Source organism: Heterodontus francisci, chromosome 18 (assembly GCF_036365525.1).
Source record: "Heterodontus francisci isolate sHetFra1 chromosome 18, sHetFra1.hap1, whole genome shotgun sequence".
Classification (NCBI taxonomy): domain Eukaryota; kingdom Metazoa; phylum Chordata; class Chondrichthyes; order Heterodontiformes; family Heterodontidae; genus Heterodontus; species Heterodontus francisci.
In genome coordinates, this window is record NC_090388.1 from 7,202,888 (window position 1) to 7,220,025 (window position 17,138).

Sequence of the window (17,138 nt, forward strand, 5' to 3'; positions counted from 1 at the left end):
GGCAGAGCTTGGCCCTCAGTGGTGGGGCCTGTCTGCCATTGGGAAGATCCTGATGGTGTCTCCAATCAGCCCACAAATGAGCACTTAATGATGCAGACTGGCTACCCGCTGTTGCCAGGCAGGTGGCCTCCGCAGATGATAACCCGCCTCCAGGAAGAATGCCCCGAGGTGGGAACACGTTGGCCCACTGGCCCAACACCAACTTCTGTGAAATTCCTCCCGGTCCCGCCTTCTAGCCCGTCCTGTGGGACTGGGAAGATTCCCCCATAAAGAGCTAAAGAAAACGTAGGGTCAAGTAAAGACGTAAAAGGGAACTTGTGTGTGGAGGCAGAAGACATGGGCCTGGTTCTTAATTTTTTAAATATATTCGTTCATGGGATGTGAGCATCGCTGGCTAGGCCAGCATTTATTGCCCATCCCTAATTGCCGTTGAGAAGGTGGTGTTGAGCTGCCTTTTTGAACCGCTGCAGTCCATGTGGGGTAGGTACAGCCACAGTGCTGTTAGGAAGGGAGTTCCAGGATTTTGACCCAGCGACAGTGAAGGAACGGCGATATAGTTCCAAGTCAGGATGGTGTGTGACCTGGAGGGGAGCTTGCAGCTGGTGGTGTTCCCATGTATTTGCTGCCCTTGTCCTTCTAGTTGGTCGAGGTGGTGGGTTTGGAAGGTGCTGTCTCCACAAGGATTGTGGGATGGTCACTCCTACCAATACTGTCATAAATACCTTGGGTCTGTTTTCTCAAAAGAGTGGGGCATTGCAAACATTGTAGTTAAGGATGGAAGTGTGAAATATTGCATTGGATTAATCATAGTGAGGGAGGAAATATAAAGCTGTTCAGCATCCTTGAAAGTGACTAAGTCACCAGGCCTGGATGAAATGTATCCCAGGCTGCTAAGAGAAACAAGGGAAGAAATAGTCACAGTGACTAATTCACTGACTGTGAAACGCTTTGGGATGTCCTTGGTTTGTGACAGGTGCTATATAAATGCATGTTATTGTTTACACCGTTCAGAAATATAAGCATAGTAGAGTAGTTCATATATCTCATTGGTGTTTGTGGGACTTTGCTGAACACAAATTGCTGATGCAATTTTCTACAAAGCAAAGGGTAACTTTCTGTTTATGAAGCACTTTGTGAGATGGGCTGAATGGCCTCCTGTGCTGTACATTTCTGTGGCTCTAAAGGTATCGACTGGATGGAGAGTTGAGGCAGGTTGTGGAGCTGCAAACATGCATGGATTTGTAAACGCAGATGAGGATTTTGTATTCAATGCATTGGGGATTAGGGATCCATTATCCACGAGGGGATTTAATGCTTTACTGAACAAATAACCTTAATCATGGATCAGAAGCAGAGATCCTTGCACAAAGCAGCTTGGCAATCATTGCCCCCTAGTGTCCTTTACCCGTCTCTCTGGATCCTGGGATTATTTCTATACATTTTATGCATCACTCACAAGATCACAAGATAGTTAAGTGTGAGGAAGGCCACTCAGCCCATCTTAATAGATCTAACCAGAGAGTCCCTACACTCACCCACAAGTGCGTCGAATTATTTCTTAAGAATTGCTTCTTAAAGAGGTTTTGCCTCTTGTGCTCACTCTGTCAGTAAGTTTCACGTGTCGATCATTCTTTTTGTGAAATTTCCCAGAGCAGAATTTTTAGGTCTTGAAAGGTCGGGCACGGTGCCAGATGGGTGCAAAATAGCGCCACGGGCCGATGTGCCAGTTTCACATCCCCATTCCTGCCCCTGGTGATTTTTCTCAGGACTGGGGAAGGGGGACTAGAAACCCATCCAATTTGGGAATGAAGCCAATAAATCCAGATAAGGAACTCAGTGTCAGCTCATTAAGGGCCTGTTTGGAGTTTTGGTGACGGCACATGGGTTGCACGCTGGATCAGGGACAGTCTGGGTGCATGGAGGCGGCAACACAGTGGGGAGCCAGTCATGGGCGCACCAGGATATAAGGACGGCCCTTAAAAGGGAGCATGGCTGAGAGGGGCACAGCCACTGGCACACCAGGTGCCATCAGGTGTGTAGAGGTTGCAGGGGGCATGGGCTGTACACACTCGGGCAGTGCAGACGAGTGTCACCCACCTGGCATCATGGGGATATAAGGGGAGATTAGGGTTACAGACATTATTCTGAGATGGCAGAAGGGGCGTAGATTTAATGTCTCATCTGAAAGATGGCACCACCGACAGTGCAGCATTCTCTCAGTGCTGCCCCTCCAACAGTGCATTGCTCCCTCAGTACTGCCCCTCCGACAATGCAGTGCTCATCAGTACTGACCCTCTGACAGTGCAGCACTCCCTCAGTATTGTTTTTCCAACAGTGCAGCACTCCCTCAGTACTGACCCTCTGACAGTGCAGCGCTCCCTCAGTACTGTCTCTTCAACAGTGCAGCACTCCCTCAATACTGCCCCTCCGACAGTGCAGCACTCCCTCAGTATTGACCCTCTGACAGTGCAGCACTCCCTCAGTACTGACCCTCTGACAGTGCAGCGCTTCCTCAGTATTGACCCTCTGACAGTGCAGCACTCCCTCAGTACTGACCCTCCGACAGTGCAGCACTCCCTCAGTATTGACCCTCTGACAGTGCAGCACTCCCTCAGTACTGCACTTGGGATGTCAGCCTAGATTTAATGCTGAATTTTTTGGAATAGGACATAAACCCACAATTTCCTGACCCAGAGGTGAGAGAGACAACCACCAAGTTAGGGTTTCTACTAGGCTAAACAGTCCAACTCTCTCTAGTCTTTCCTTATAAGTCAAACCCCTAGACAATGGAGATCATTCGCGTGGCTCCTCTCTGCACTGCTTCCAGTAGTTGAATATCTCCCACGTCTCTTGGTGACCAGAACTAGTGTGAAAATGTGTACAGAATGTCAGTTACATCATTAATCCACAAGATGGAGGTGTCCCACCTCTTTGACAGGTTTGTGAAGTAACTGCAAGTAATGAGTCCGATTATTCTGACAAGGGCAAGATGTTTGGGTGGGGGGGATATAATGAATTTCTGTTCTTATTGAGATGAGGAATATTCCCCCTGGGATGTAGAACACACTCCCATATTACACCCCCATATAGGGGTACAGTAGCTTAGTGATTATATTATTGGACTAGTAAATCCACAGCAATGTGGCTAACTCTTAATTGCCCTCTGAAACGGCCCAGCAAGCCATGACCACCACCACCTTTACAAGGGCAATTAGAGATGGGCAATAAATGCTGCACTTGCCAGCGATGCCCACAATCCCATAAACAAATAAAAAAAGGACACCAAGGCCCATGGAATTTCAGCGTTCCAGTGTTAGTTGCAGGGCAAAGTGCCACCCTAGTGGCAGTGGATTTGGAGAGCCCTGGTAGAAATTAACCCTCCTGTGCCTGCACCCCAACTTCAGAACAGCTCCTTATGTTGCACCTGTGCATCGATTTTCCATTGCCACATCAGTGATCCCAGTGAATGGAACAGCGAATCAGCGCCAGACTAGGGTCCCAGGGGTTAACTCTTATCATATTGAATCCTTAAAACCAACAGATAGAAGAGATTTTATTAATATAAAAGCAAAATACTGCGGATGCTGGAAATCTGAAATAAAAACAAGAAATGCTGGAACCACTCAGCAGGTCTGGCAGCATCTGTGAAAAGAGAAGCAGAGTTAACGTTTCGGGTCAGTGACCCTTCTTCGGAACAGACTTTATTCCCCATTGATCTTGGTTAAAATTGAACTCAAATGCAAGGGCTAAAAAAGCAGAGTGTCCCCCAAACTCCCAACTGCTGCTGCTCCAATTTAAAATGCCAACCCTCTCTCCCCACTCCTCCTGGAAGGTGGTGGATCACAGTTAACCCCTTGGTACCAGGTATCAAACGAGAGGAGAAAGCCGAGGGGGATTTTTGCGCAGGAAAGTTTGGAGGCTGGAGGTGAGAAAGGCCATTGAGATGCAAGAGATGGTTAAGGTTGGCCAATGAAGCTCAAACACAGATAAATGTGAGGGATTTCATTTTGTTAAGAAAAATAAAGAGGTCACATGTTACTTGGAAAATGAAAATCTAAATGGGGAAGGGGAGTAAAGGGTAGATAGACAAATCACTAAAAGTAGTGAAACAGGACGTTAAAAAAAAGTAAACCAAGCAGTAGAATTTATTTCTAGAGGGATAGAGTTGAAAAGTAGGGAAGTTATGAAAAGTAGGGAAGTTATGCTAATTTTATATTGAACCTTTGATAGACCATATGGAGAGTACTGGGTACAACCCTGGTTGCCATATTAAAAAAAGATATTGAGGCCCTGGAGAAGGCACAAAAAATGATTTACAAGGACAATAAGAGAACTGCAAGGTTAAACCAATCAGGAAAAAATGAACAGACTGGGACCCTCTTCTCTTGAAAACAGAAGGCTGACGGGTGACTTTATAGAAGTCTTTAATGTTGTGATGCTTTCCTGCCAGGATATACCCATAATGCGCAGCAGACAGTGAAGAGGGAAATTATTGAGCTTCTTTTCCTGGTAGCTGTAAGTTCTTGGTACGCTGTATTTTTCACAGGATAGAGCTCCCAAGTGTGTTGGCACTAATCAAACAGAGGTGGCTTTGGTGGACGGACACGTCCACAGGATGGAAGACGGTTGCATACCCAAGGGCTTTCTCTATGGTGAGGTAGCTGGGGCCAGGCGATCAGTGGGGCCCCCAAAGTTCCGCTTCAAGGATGCTTGCAAACGTGACATGAAGGCCCTAAATGTCAACTATCGCGCCTGGGAGTCACTAGCTGGCGAAAGAGGGAAATGGCGACACATCCTGTGGACTGGTGTGCACTACCATGATGACCAGATGCTACAGCAGCTTGGCAACAGGCTCCAACATCAAAAACAACAACTCACAGCATCACTTGGCAGCTTCACGTGAGGCACTTGTGGCAGAACCTGTCTCTCAAGGATTGGCCTCACAGCCATCAACAAAGGTGCAGCAAGAGAAGACACCCCACCTACATGGATTGTTTGCTGCGTGTCCATCATCTTTCATAGATGGAAGGATGTCAACACATCATTATGAAAGGTGTTGATAGAATAGGCACGCAGAGAAATGTTTCCAATTTTGGGAAAGAGCAAAGCTAAAGGCATCAATATAAGATAGTCACCGAGAGATCAAAGAGGGAATTCAGAAGAAACTTAAAAGGATGTGTTGCAGGACTGGGAGCCGTTGTATGTCAGTGAGTAGAGGGTTGATGTGTGAGTGGGTCAATTCAGGATGCGGGGCAGAAGAGTTTTGGATGGCTTCAAATTTACGGAGGGTAAAAGATGGGAGACCAGCCTGGAGTGCATTGGAATAGTCGAGTCTTGAGATAACGAAAGCAGGAGTGAGGGTGCAGGCTAAGTATTTGAAACAGAATGATATAAAAGGATACAGAAAAAAAGCAGAGAAATGGGATTAGAATAGACAGCTCCAGCAGAAGATTTAGCACCAGCACTGGCACGATGAGCAGAATGGCCTCATTCTGTGCTGTAATTTCTATTACTTTGCACTTAGAAAGAATGATACTGGAATACAGAGGGGTGGAAGTTATGTTACAATTGTTCAGAGTTCAGGAGCACGGGGTTCAGGTCTGGGCACTGCACCTTAGGAAGAACCAATTGGCCTAGGATGAAATAGTGGGAGTACAGTAGCATAATGGTTATATTACTAGACTAGCAATCCAGAGGCCTGGCTCTGGAGACATGTGTACAAATTCTACCATGGTACCTGGGGAACTTAAAAATTCAGTTCATTCGATAAACCTGGATTAAGAAAGCTAGCGTTGGTAACAATGACCATGAAACTACCCACAAACCCAACGGGTTCATTAATGCCCTTGTGGGAACGAAATCTGCCGTTCTTACCCAGTCTGGCCTATACGTGACTCCAGACCCACACCAATGTGGTTGACTCTTAACTGCCCTCTGAAGTTGCCTAGTTATGCTCAAGAAAGCAGCTCAACGCCAGCTTCTCATGGGCAATAAATGCTGGCCTTGCCAGCGACACCCACATCCAATGAGTTTTAAAAAAGGCTATTTCAGGCCCTTTGTTGAGTTTACAATAGCCTTGGTGTACATATCAGCAGTGCAATCCTGACAGCTGGTGCCAATTGAGACAAAACACAGACATTGTTAACTCTCTGCAATCACTTCGGGTTTGCCTTGTTGTACCCAGACGGGAAAGGGAGTTTACAAATTCTGGACTCTGCCCCTCAGGAAGGAAAGATTGGCCTTGGACAGGGTGCAGCACAGATTCACCAGAAGGCTTAAAGGGTTAAGTAATCAGGATAGGGGGCTCGGACTAGGCTTGTACTCCCTTGAATATAGAAGATTGATGGATGATCTAATTGAGGTATTTAAAATGATGAAGGGATCTGATAGAGTAGATAGAGAGAAACAATTTCCTCTGGTTGCGGGGAGTCCAGAACAAGGGGACGCAATTTTAAAATTAGAGCCAGGCCGTTTCAGAGTGAAATCAGGAAGCATATTTTCACACAAAGGATAGTGAAAGTCTGGAACTCTCCCCCAAAAGGCTGTGGATTCAGGGGGCCAATTGAAAACTTCAAGACTGAGATGGATAGACTTTTGTTGGGTAAGGAGTATCAAGGAATGTGGAGCAAAGACTGGTAAATGGAGCTGAGGTACAGATCAGCTAAGATCTGACTGAATGGGGCAACAGGTTGGAATGCTGAATGACCTCCTCCTGGGCGTATTTAATATACTCCCAAAATAGAGAGGTTTGACAAAAAAAATCTTTACGCAGAAGAATCTGTGGAGAGAGGATTGTCGGGTTAAAATTTCAGGTCATGATATTTGCCATATTTCACGTTCTTAGGTTTTAAAAAAAAGGACAATTAATTGAATTAAAACACTCATGGAAGGTCAACAATTCTTTAAAAAGGATGTCAAGGTCTTGGAGAGACTGGGGAGGCTGGAGTTGTTCTCCATAGAGAAGAGAAGATTAAGAGGAGATTTGATGGAGGTGTTTCAAATTATAATGGGTTTTGATAGAGTAAATAAGAACATTAGAACATAAGCAATAGGAGCAGGAGTAGGCCATACTGTCCCTGAGCCTGCTCCACCATCCAATAAGATCATTGCTGATCTGATCTTGGATTCAACTCCACTTTCCTGCCTGAACAGTTGTAGCAAGACTTCCCTACCTTTAGTGGTCTCCTCTACATTGGGGAGACCAAACGCAGACTGGGTGACCACTTTGCGGTTCACCTCCGCTCAGTCCGCAAGCAGGACCCTGAGCTTCCGGTTGCTTGCCATTTCAACACTCCCCCCTGCTCTCATGCTCACATCTCTGTCCTGGGATTGCTGCAGTGTTCCAGTGAACATCAACGCAAGCTCAAGGAACAGCATCTCATTTACCGATTAGCCACGCTACAGCCTGCCGGACTGAACATTGAGTTCAATAATTTCAGAGCATGACGGGCCCCCCATTTGACTTTTATCTTTAGTTCTTTTTTCTTTTTGTTTTGTCTTTATTTTATTTTAGTTTGTTCAGTTTGTTTCTACTGTACCCATCCACTTTCTTTTATGTTTGTGCTTGTGGCTGTTCAGTTGTCAGTCCATTAACATCCTATCTGTACTAATGCTTTGTCTTTCAGCATACAATTAACATATTGTTTGCCTTTGCTCCTTAACCTTCTGGTCAGTTATTCTCTGTGACCTTGTCCTATCAACACCTTCTCTTTTGTTATCTCTTGCCCCACCCCCGCTTTACTTGCTTCAAATCTTTTACATTTCTTATATCTGCCAGTTCTGAAGAAGGGTCACTGACCTAAAACGTTAACTCTGTTTTTCTCTCCACAGATGCTGCCAGACCTACTTAGTTTTTCCAGCAATTTCTGTTTTTATTTCAGATTTCCAGCATCCGCAGTATTTTGCTTTTATCCCCTACCTTTATACCCCATCCCCCTTGCAATAAAAGCCAACATTCCATTTGCCTTCCTAATTACTTGCTGTCCTTACCTGCTAACGGTTTGTGATTCATGTACAAGGACACCCAGATCCCTCTGTACTGCAGCATTCTGCAGTCTCTCTCCATTTAAATAATATTTTGATTTTCTATTCTTCCTATTAAAGTGGACAACCTCACATTTTCCCACATTATACTCCATCTGCCAATTTTTTCCCACTCACTTAACCTATTTATATCCCTTTGCAGACATGCTCTGAGTTTATCTGCCTTACCTGTAAGTCTTCTTGCATTAAAGTAAATGCAGTTTAACCTACCAGACCTTCCACGCTCCCTGTCCTGCCCCTGCCTGGCCTGCCTACTGGACTTGCTTGCTTTAACCTCTACATTTGCCTCAACTATCTCATCGGAGAGACTACTACTTTGGGTCCCACCCCCCTGCAAGACTAGTTTAAACCCCCACAAGTAGTACTAGCAAACCTCCCCGCAAGGATATTGGTCCCCTTCCAGTTCAGATGCAACCCATCCCTCTTGTACAGGTCCCCACTGCACCAGAAGAGATCCCAATGATCCAAGTAGCTGAAGCCCTTCCGCCTACACCAGCTCTTCAGCCACGCATTCATTTGCCTGATCCTCCTATTCCTACCCTCACTAGCACGTGGCACAGGGAGTAATCCTGAGATTACAACCCTAGAGGTCCTGCTTTTTAACCTTCTGCCTAACTCCCTATATTCACTTTGCAGGACCTCATCTCTCTTCCTGCCTATGTGGTTAGTATCAATTTGGACTACGACCTCTGGCTGCTCACCCTCCGCTTTCAGAATGTCCTGCAGCTGCTCCGAGACATCCTTGACCCTAGCACCAGGGAGGCAACATACCATCCTGGAGTCTTGTTTGTGGCCACAGAAACGCCTATCTGCACCCCTTACGATAGAATCCTCTATCACTATAGCTCTTCCACCCCTTTTCCTCCCCTGCTGTGCAGCAGAGCCCTCCGTGGTGCCACGGACTTGGCTGTTGCTGCTTTCCCCTGGGAGGTCACCCCCCCAACAGTATCCAAAGCAGTATATCTGTTTGAGAGGGGGATGGTCACACTACCTGAACTACCTGCCGGCGCCTACTACTCCGTCTGGTGGTCACCCATCCCTTTTCTGCCTGTGCAGCCATTATCTGCGGTGTGACCATCTCACTAAACGTGCCATCCACGACATCCTCAGCATCGCGGATGCTCCACAGTGAATCCACCCACAGCTCCAGCTCCGTAATGCGGGTAGCCAGTAGCTGCAGATGGATACACTTCCTGCACACATGGTGGTCAGGGACACTGGAAGCGTCCCTGATTTCCCACATAGTGCAGGAGGAGCAGATCACGGGGCTGAGCTTCCCTGTCATGACTTACCCTTAGATTAATTAGGTACTCCCTTAATTAAAAAATACTAATTACATTAGGGGCCTTGTTCTACCCACTCCAATCTAAAGTCCTTAAAAAAAAACACTTTAGTAGTACTCAGCTTATCATCAGAGGTTTTTTTTCCAACAAAAAAAAGTTCCCCTTTTTTAAAGATATTTAAATACACTAACAGCTGCTGCTCACCCAACCAATCACCTTGCAGCTCTCCTCTGACATCACTGTTGCTTTTTTTTCAAAACTCCGGCGCGCTGGAAGAGCTCCTCTCCCCTCCACTCCCGGAAGGTAAGAGACTGGGCCTCGATCCTTGGGGTCGATTTATAGGCTCCACTCTTGGCGTTCTCCCCACAGGTACGCTCCTCTCCTCTCCGCGCCGCTCTGCTCCCGGAAGGTAGGAGACTGGGCCTCGATCCTTGGGGTCGATTTATAGGCTCCACTCTCGGCGTTCTCCCCACAGTTCCACTCCGTTAATCTCTGCTCCGCCCCCAGAGTAGCACTTTGTTCAATGCTTTTTGGAAAATCCAAATATACTACATCTACTGGTTCCCCTTTATCTATCCTGTTAGTTACAACCTCAAAAATTTCTAATAAATTTGTCAGACATGATTTCGCTTTCATAAAATCCTATTGATTCTGTCTAATCATACTATGATTTTCTAAGTGCATTGTTAACAGTTCCTTTATAAGGGGAAACTGTTTCCAGTGGCAGGAGGGTCAGTAATGAGAGGACACAGATTTAAAGTGATTGACAAAAGAACCAGAAGCAACATTTTTTTACGCAGCGAGTTGTTGTGATCTGGAACGCGCTGCCTGAAAGGGCGGTGGAAGCAGATTCAATAGTAACTTTCAAAAGGGAATTGGATAAACACTGGAAGGTGGAAAAATGTGCAGGACTCTGGGGAAGATCAGGGAAGAGGGATTTATTGGATAGCCTACCAAAGAGCTGGCACAAGCACGATGGGTCCTTCTGTGCTGTGTAATTCTATGATTCTATGACCTAAAACGTTAACTCTGTATCTCTCTCCACAGATGCTGCCAGACCTGCTGAGTATTTCCAGCATTTACTGTTTTTAGTCCTCAGGATTTTCCTGATCCTGCACATTGCCTGACATTTATACACATTGAGAGTTATCGCTTAGGGTCATTTGTAAATGGAGCAAATGCATTCACTGCTCCCAGGGTTTAAAATGGATAATCGAGGAGCAGTTCGTGACTGAATTAGAAGCTCCAAACAAGTTCAAAGGAGAAGCACTTTGGTTGGTCGGACTCAGCTAAGATTTATGCTTCGTTTCAACCGTGTTTACTATTCCGTCATTACACATAACTTTCTTGAGGCAAGAACTGTGCAGAACTGAGAAGCAGCAAAGTAAGAGTTTCTGACAAGAGAATGACATGATTAATACACATTGACACCAAGATATGCATCCAGGTGCTAAATGTAAGTGAGTGTGACAGCGGTAAAGATTTACAGGTGAGGTTCACTGTGGATAATTGAACTATTTTGCTTATTTGAATGGGCTGTTGCCAAAAGGAGTGTACATGATAAAAGAGTGTACAATAGTGGAGGCAAGTAGAATGGTGAAATTGTTAATTATTCACAGAGAGTTTCCAGTCAATGTGAAACTGTGGTCGACAGAACTGACCCAGCATTGGAAAATCCACCTCGAGGACATTTAATTACAAGTTGGAATAAGTTATTCCAGCTCTGTATAATTCATTTGGATTACAGGTTATAGCTTTTTTGCATTGTAACTTCAAAAGGGTATTCTCGCATGACAATGAAGTGGAGTAGCGATAATTCACGATCATGGACTGATTTTATATGTTGGGGAAAGCTAAGTTGCCACATGCAAAGGGGTAGAAACCAATCACATTGATGAAGGATAAAGTACAAGAGGAGTCAGGTGTGCTTTGGAACATAAGAACAGGAGGAGGCCATTCAGCCCCTCGAGCCTGTTCCGCCATTCAGTGAGATCATGGTTGATCTGCGACCTAACTCCATATACCCACCTTTGTCCCATATCCCTTAATAGCTTTTGGTTAACAAAAATGTATTAATCTCAGTTTTAAAATTAACAATTGATCTAGCATCAATTTCCATTTGCAGAAGAGAGTTCCAAACCTTTACCACCCTTTACGTGAAGAAGTGTTTCCTGATTTCACTCCTGAAAGGTCTGGCTCCAATTTTGTCCCCCAGTCTTAGATCCCCAAATCGTGAAAATGGTTTCTCCCAGTCTACCCCATCTGTTCCCCTTAATATCTTGAAAACTTTGATCAAATCACCCTTAACCTTCTAAATTCTAGGGAATACAACTGTGGTTTGTATAATGTCTCCTTGTAATTTAACCTTTAAAGTCCAGGTATCATTCTGGTAACCCTACACTGCTCTCCCTCCAAGGCCAGTATATCCTTTGTAAGGGGTGGTGCCCAGAACTGCTCACAGTAACTCCTGGTGTGGTCTAATCAGAGCTTTGTATTGCTGAAGCATGACTTCTGCCCTCCTGCATTCTAGAGATCGGGATATAAAGGCCAGCATTCCATTAACCTTTTTGATTATTTTCTGCACCTGTCCAAGACATTTTAATAAACTATGTACCTGGAACCCTAAGTCTTTGGACGTCGACTGTTTCTAGATTTTCATCATTTAGAAAGTACCCTGTCCTATCCTTTTGAGGTCTGAAATAGATGACCTCGCACTTACCTACATTGAAATCCATTTGACCATTTACTTAATCTATCAATATCGGTTTGTAATTATATGCTTCCATCTTCACTGCTTACAATGCTGTCTTTCTTTGTGCCATCTGCAAACTTGGATATGTGACTTTCTACTCCAATATCTAGTTGTTAATAACAGCAGTCCCTGTGGACATCACTAGTCACATTCTGCCAATTAGCTACCTCCCCATTATCCCTAATCTCTGTCTCCTGCCACTCACAGCCAAGTCCCTGACCAGGTCAATAATTTGCCTTCAATTCCATGAGCTTCAGTTTTAGCTAACAGTCTCTTGACTTTATCAAATGCACCCTGGAAGTCCATATAAATAGCATCCATGGACATTCCTCTGTCTCCTAGTTTAGTCACCTCTTCAAACAATTCAGTCAGGTGTGTCAGGCATGACCTACCCTTTACAAAGACTTGTGGGTAGAGCTGGTACAGTTTTCATAAACTAATGCAAATGAAGAGGAGGCACCTACTGGATACCTCACTCCACATCCGCCCCAGGTCAGGTTGGTGCCCAAAAGGCAGATCCCATTTAGATTACAAGATGCAGATCAAAACGTAAGTGGTACCTTTTTTCATAGAATCATACAGCACAGAAGGAGGCCATTTGACCCATTGTGTCTGTGCTGGCTGTTTGAAAGAGCTGTCCAATTAGCTCTGCATCCCCGCTCTTTCCCCATAGCCCTACAAATTTTTCCCTTTAAGTATTTATTAAAGTATTTATCCAAATCTCTTTTGAAAGTTACTATTGAATCTGCTTCCACCGCCCTTTCAGGCAGCACATTCCAGATCACAACAACTCGCTGCGTAAAAAAAAATTCTCCTCCTTTCCCCTCCAATTCTTTTGCCAATGATCTTAAATCTGTGTCTTCAGGCTAATGACTCTTCTGCCAGTGGAAACAGTTTCTCTCTTCCTATTCTATTAAAACCCCTCAAAATTTTGAACACCTTTATAAAATCTCTCCTTAATTTTCTCTGTTCTAAGGAGAAAAATGTTAGCTTCCCAATCTACAGTCTCTCCACATAACTGACATCCCTCAACGCTGATGTGTATGAATGATTATCCAGCTCTGAAACCCTCATTCATGCCATTGTTACCTCTAGACTTGACTATTCCAACACACACCTAATCGGCCCCCCTACATTCTACACTCCACAAACTTGAGGTCATGCAAATCTCTGCTGCTGTGCCCTTACTTGCACCAAGTCCCGTTCACCCCATCACTCCTGTTCTTGCTGACTTACATTGGCTCCTGGTTAAGCAACACCTCAATTTTAAAATTCTCATCCTTGTTTTCATATCCCACCCTGGCCTCACCCCTCCCTATCCCTGTAATCTCCTCCAGACCTACAACCCTCTGAGATGTTTTTTAGTTTTAGTTTTAGAGATACAGCACTGAAACAGGCCCTTCGGCCCACCGGGTCTGTGCCGACCATCAACCACCCATTTATACTAATCCTACACTAATCTCATATTCCTACCACATCCCCACCTGTCCCTATATTTCCCTACCACCTACCTATTCTAGGGGCAATTTATAATGGCCAATTTACCTATCAACCTGCAAGTCTTTGGCATGTGGGAGGAAACCGGAGCACCCGGAGGAAACCCACGCAGACACAGGGAGAACTTGCAAACTCCACACAGGCAGTACCCAGTATTGAACCCGGGTCACTGGAGCTGTGAGGCTGCCTTGCTAACCACTGCGCCACTGTGCCGCCCCTGATATCTGTGCTCTTCTAATTCTGGCCTCTTGAACATCCCTGATTTTTATTGCACCACCATTGGTGGCCATGCCTTCAGCTGCCTGGGACTAAGCTGTGAAATTTCCTCCCTAACCCTCTCCACCTCTCAGGTCAACTCTCCTCCTTTAAGACGCTGCTTAAAACCTACCTCTTTGGCCAAGCTTTAAGTCACCTGTCATAATATCTCCTTATATGGCGTGGTGTCATATTTTGCTTTTTAACACTTCTATGAAGCACCTTGGGATGTTCAATTACATTAAATGTGCTATATAAATACAAGTTGTTTTTTCTTATTTTTCATGGGATGTGGACATCACTGGCCAGGCCAGCATTTGTTGCCCATCCCTAATTGTCCTTGAGAAGGTGGTGGTGAGCTGCTTTCTTGAACCGCAGCAGTCCATGTGGGGTAGGTACACCCATAGTGCTGTTAGGGATGACATTCCAGGTTTTTGACCCAGTGACAGTGAAGGTACGGCGATTTTACTCCAAATCAGGATGGTGTGTGGCTTAAGAACATAAGAACATAAGAAATAGGAGCAGGAGTAGGCCATTCAGCCCCTTGAGCCTGCTCCGCCATTCAATAAGACCATGGTGATCTGATCGTGGCTTCAACTCCACTTTCCTGCCTCCCCCCTGCACCCCCCCAATAATGCTTGACTGCCTAGTATATCAAAAATCTGTCTAACTCAGCCTTGAATATATTCAATGACCCAGTCTCCACTGCTCTCTGCTCTCCGAAGATTAACAACCCTCTGAGAGAAGAGGTTCCTCCTCATCTTAAATGGGAGACCCCTTATTCTGAAGCTGTGCTCCCTAGTATTAGACACCCCCCACGAGGGGAAACATCCTCTTAGCATCCACCCTGTCAAGCCCCCTCAGAATCTTATATGTTTCAATAAGATCAGCTTGGAGGGGAACTTGCAGGTGGTGGTGTTCCCATGCATCTGCTGCCCTTGTCCTTCTAGGTGATAGTGTGCAGGTTTGGAAGGTGCTGTCGAAGAAGTCTTGGTGACTTGCTGCAGGGCATCTTGTGTTGGGTGTTGTTCTGGGTGGGGTGATCTTCAGGAAAGCACGGGGGAGGAGGCTTGTTTTTAAGCAGGAGAATCAAGGCCTCGCAGCCAACTACCAATACCAATGTCTTGGGCCTCTCACCCCCCCCTCGCCCCACCCCCACACCCCCTCCTCACCTCCAGTTTACCCCCCCCCACCTCACCTTAACCTGCCCCACCTGCCACCCCCCAAATCCAGGATCAATCAACAGATGCAGACACCTCAGGCTGACAAAAGGCAGAGAACCCTGTAACATGAATCAGAGCCAATGTGGTCTCCTGGACTAATCTCAATCGACAAAGGAACGGGAGAGGAACATTCCACATCTTTTTCCCCTAATTGACCTGGGTCTTTCTCCTTCCCCCAGGAGATTCCATGGGCTTCGGGTGTGGTATGAACAGTACGTGTAAGGTGTATGTATATATGAAGCGGATGTATAGGATGTAGGTGTCACTATGGTGCAGTGAGTCAGACGGTTGTGGGCCCAAGCCCCACTCCAGAGGCTTGAGCACAAAAATCAAAGCGATACTCCAGTACAGTACTGAGGGAGTGCTGCACTGCAGGAGGTGCCAACTTTTGGACGAGACATTAAACTGATACCCTATCTGCCCCCTCAGGTGGATGTAAAAGATCCCATAGCACAATTTGAACAGGAGCCGATGAGTTCTCCCCATCATCCCTCATGAACATCACTTTAAAAAAAAATCTACTCATTGCTGATTGTGGGAGCTTGCTGTGCGCAAATTAGCTGTTTTGTTTCCTGCATTCCGACAGTGACTACAATTAAGTATTTCATGGGCTGTAAAGTGCTTTGGGACATCCTGAGGTTCTGAAAGGCGCTATAGAAATGCAGGTTCCAACTTGCTTCTGAACTTGTTTCAATCACCTGATTAAATCAGAGAGGAATTCTCCGGATTTTCCCCCTAATTGGCTTTGGTTTTTAATCCGGTTTTCTTGCTTCTCCCAAGAGATCACATGGTGGTAAGGGGAGTGTCGTTATTGTGGGGCACAAGACATAACAACATTGACCTCTTCCTGTCCAACCTTCTAGCATGTTCATGTGGGTATGAGAGACACCAGTCGGAGATAGGGAGAAACATTCTGAATTATGAAGCAAGTCGCAGAGAACTGAGCTTATTTTCATTGAAGAAAATAAAACTGAGCTAAAACACAATCTAGTTTCCAAAACAGCAGAAGATGAGGTAGGTGGAGCCATGCATGTACATGTCAATGAGACGTGCGGCTAATTGGATTTAAATTTTGGCTCAAAGCGTCTCTGGCAGATGCACCTCAGGTAGGTCCTGGCAGGGGTGTGGGAGGAAGATGATCAGGAGCGGGTGGAGTGGGGGTCGCATTGGGGAGTCAACCGGAATCGAGCAGGGTTCAAACAGAGGTCAGTAACTGTCTTCAACATTGCAATGAAGTTGAGAGGACAAATTCAGCTCCCCCTACCTTCACATTCAGGTTAGTATTTTAGTGGAGGTGGTGGTGTACTGGTATTGTCACTGGACTAGTAACCTAGCGACCCAGGTATTGCTCTGGGGACATGGGTTCAAAGTCCACCACAGCAGAAGGTGGAATTTGAATTCAATTAATAATAAAAAAATCTGGAATTTAAAGCTAGTCTAATGATGGCCATGAAACCGTTGTTGTAAAAACCCATCTGGTTCACTAATGTCCTTTTAGGGAAGGAAATCTGCCGTCCTTATCTGGTCTGGCCTACATGTGACTCCAGATCCACAGCAATGTGGTTGACTCTTACATGCCTTTGAAATGGTCTAGCAAGCCACTCAGTTCAAGGGCAATTAGGGATGGGCAATAAATGCTGACCTGGCCTGCAACGCCTACATCCCATGAAAGAAAAAAAACCCTACCTTTCTGGTAGACTGTTGTGGGGACAGATCAAAAGTAAGCTAATCAGCTAACAAACTAACTGTGTAGTTGTGGAGCCAATTTATAAAAAATAACAAGCAGAAGCTAACAGGACAGCTGCAGATAGCTTAATAGTAGCCTATTGTTTAATAATCAGCCTAACAGTTCAAGGAGGGGGGATGTGAAACTACTAAAATAAAATGCAAATATAAAATACTGGGACGAATGAACCAATCATGCACTGATAACGGAAGTCTGCAAACCACTCAGAAACAAGGGGGGGGGGGGGGGGGGCGGGGGGTTACTTGTTTTGTTTGAATAACTATAAGAAAGGCTTGCTGTAGTGAGCACATGTTCTTTTGTTTTGTTCTTTTGCAAGTTCTTTTATTTTGTTCTTTTGT

General features: G+C 45.4%; 1 protein-coding gene across 1 annotated transcript in view; it reads right to left on the minus strand.

The window, feature by feature from the left end:
• LOC137379333 (thyrotropin subunit beta-like) overlaps window positions 1–16,864 on the minus strand; it is a 28,625-nt gene extending 11,761 nt beyond the window's left edge. The window contains exon 1 of the mRNA XM_068050043.1: window positions 16,740–16,864. The gene's annotated coding sequence lies outside the window, so the exon portion shown is untranslated. The remainder of the gene's footprint in view (window positions 1–16,739) is intronic.
• Between the last annotated feature and the right edge of the window lie 274 nt (window positions 16,865–17,138).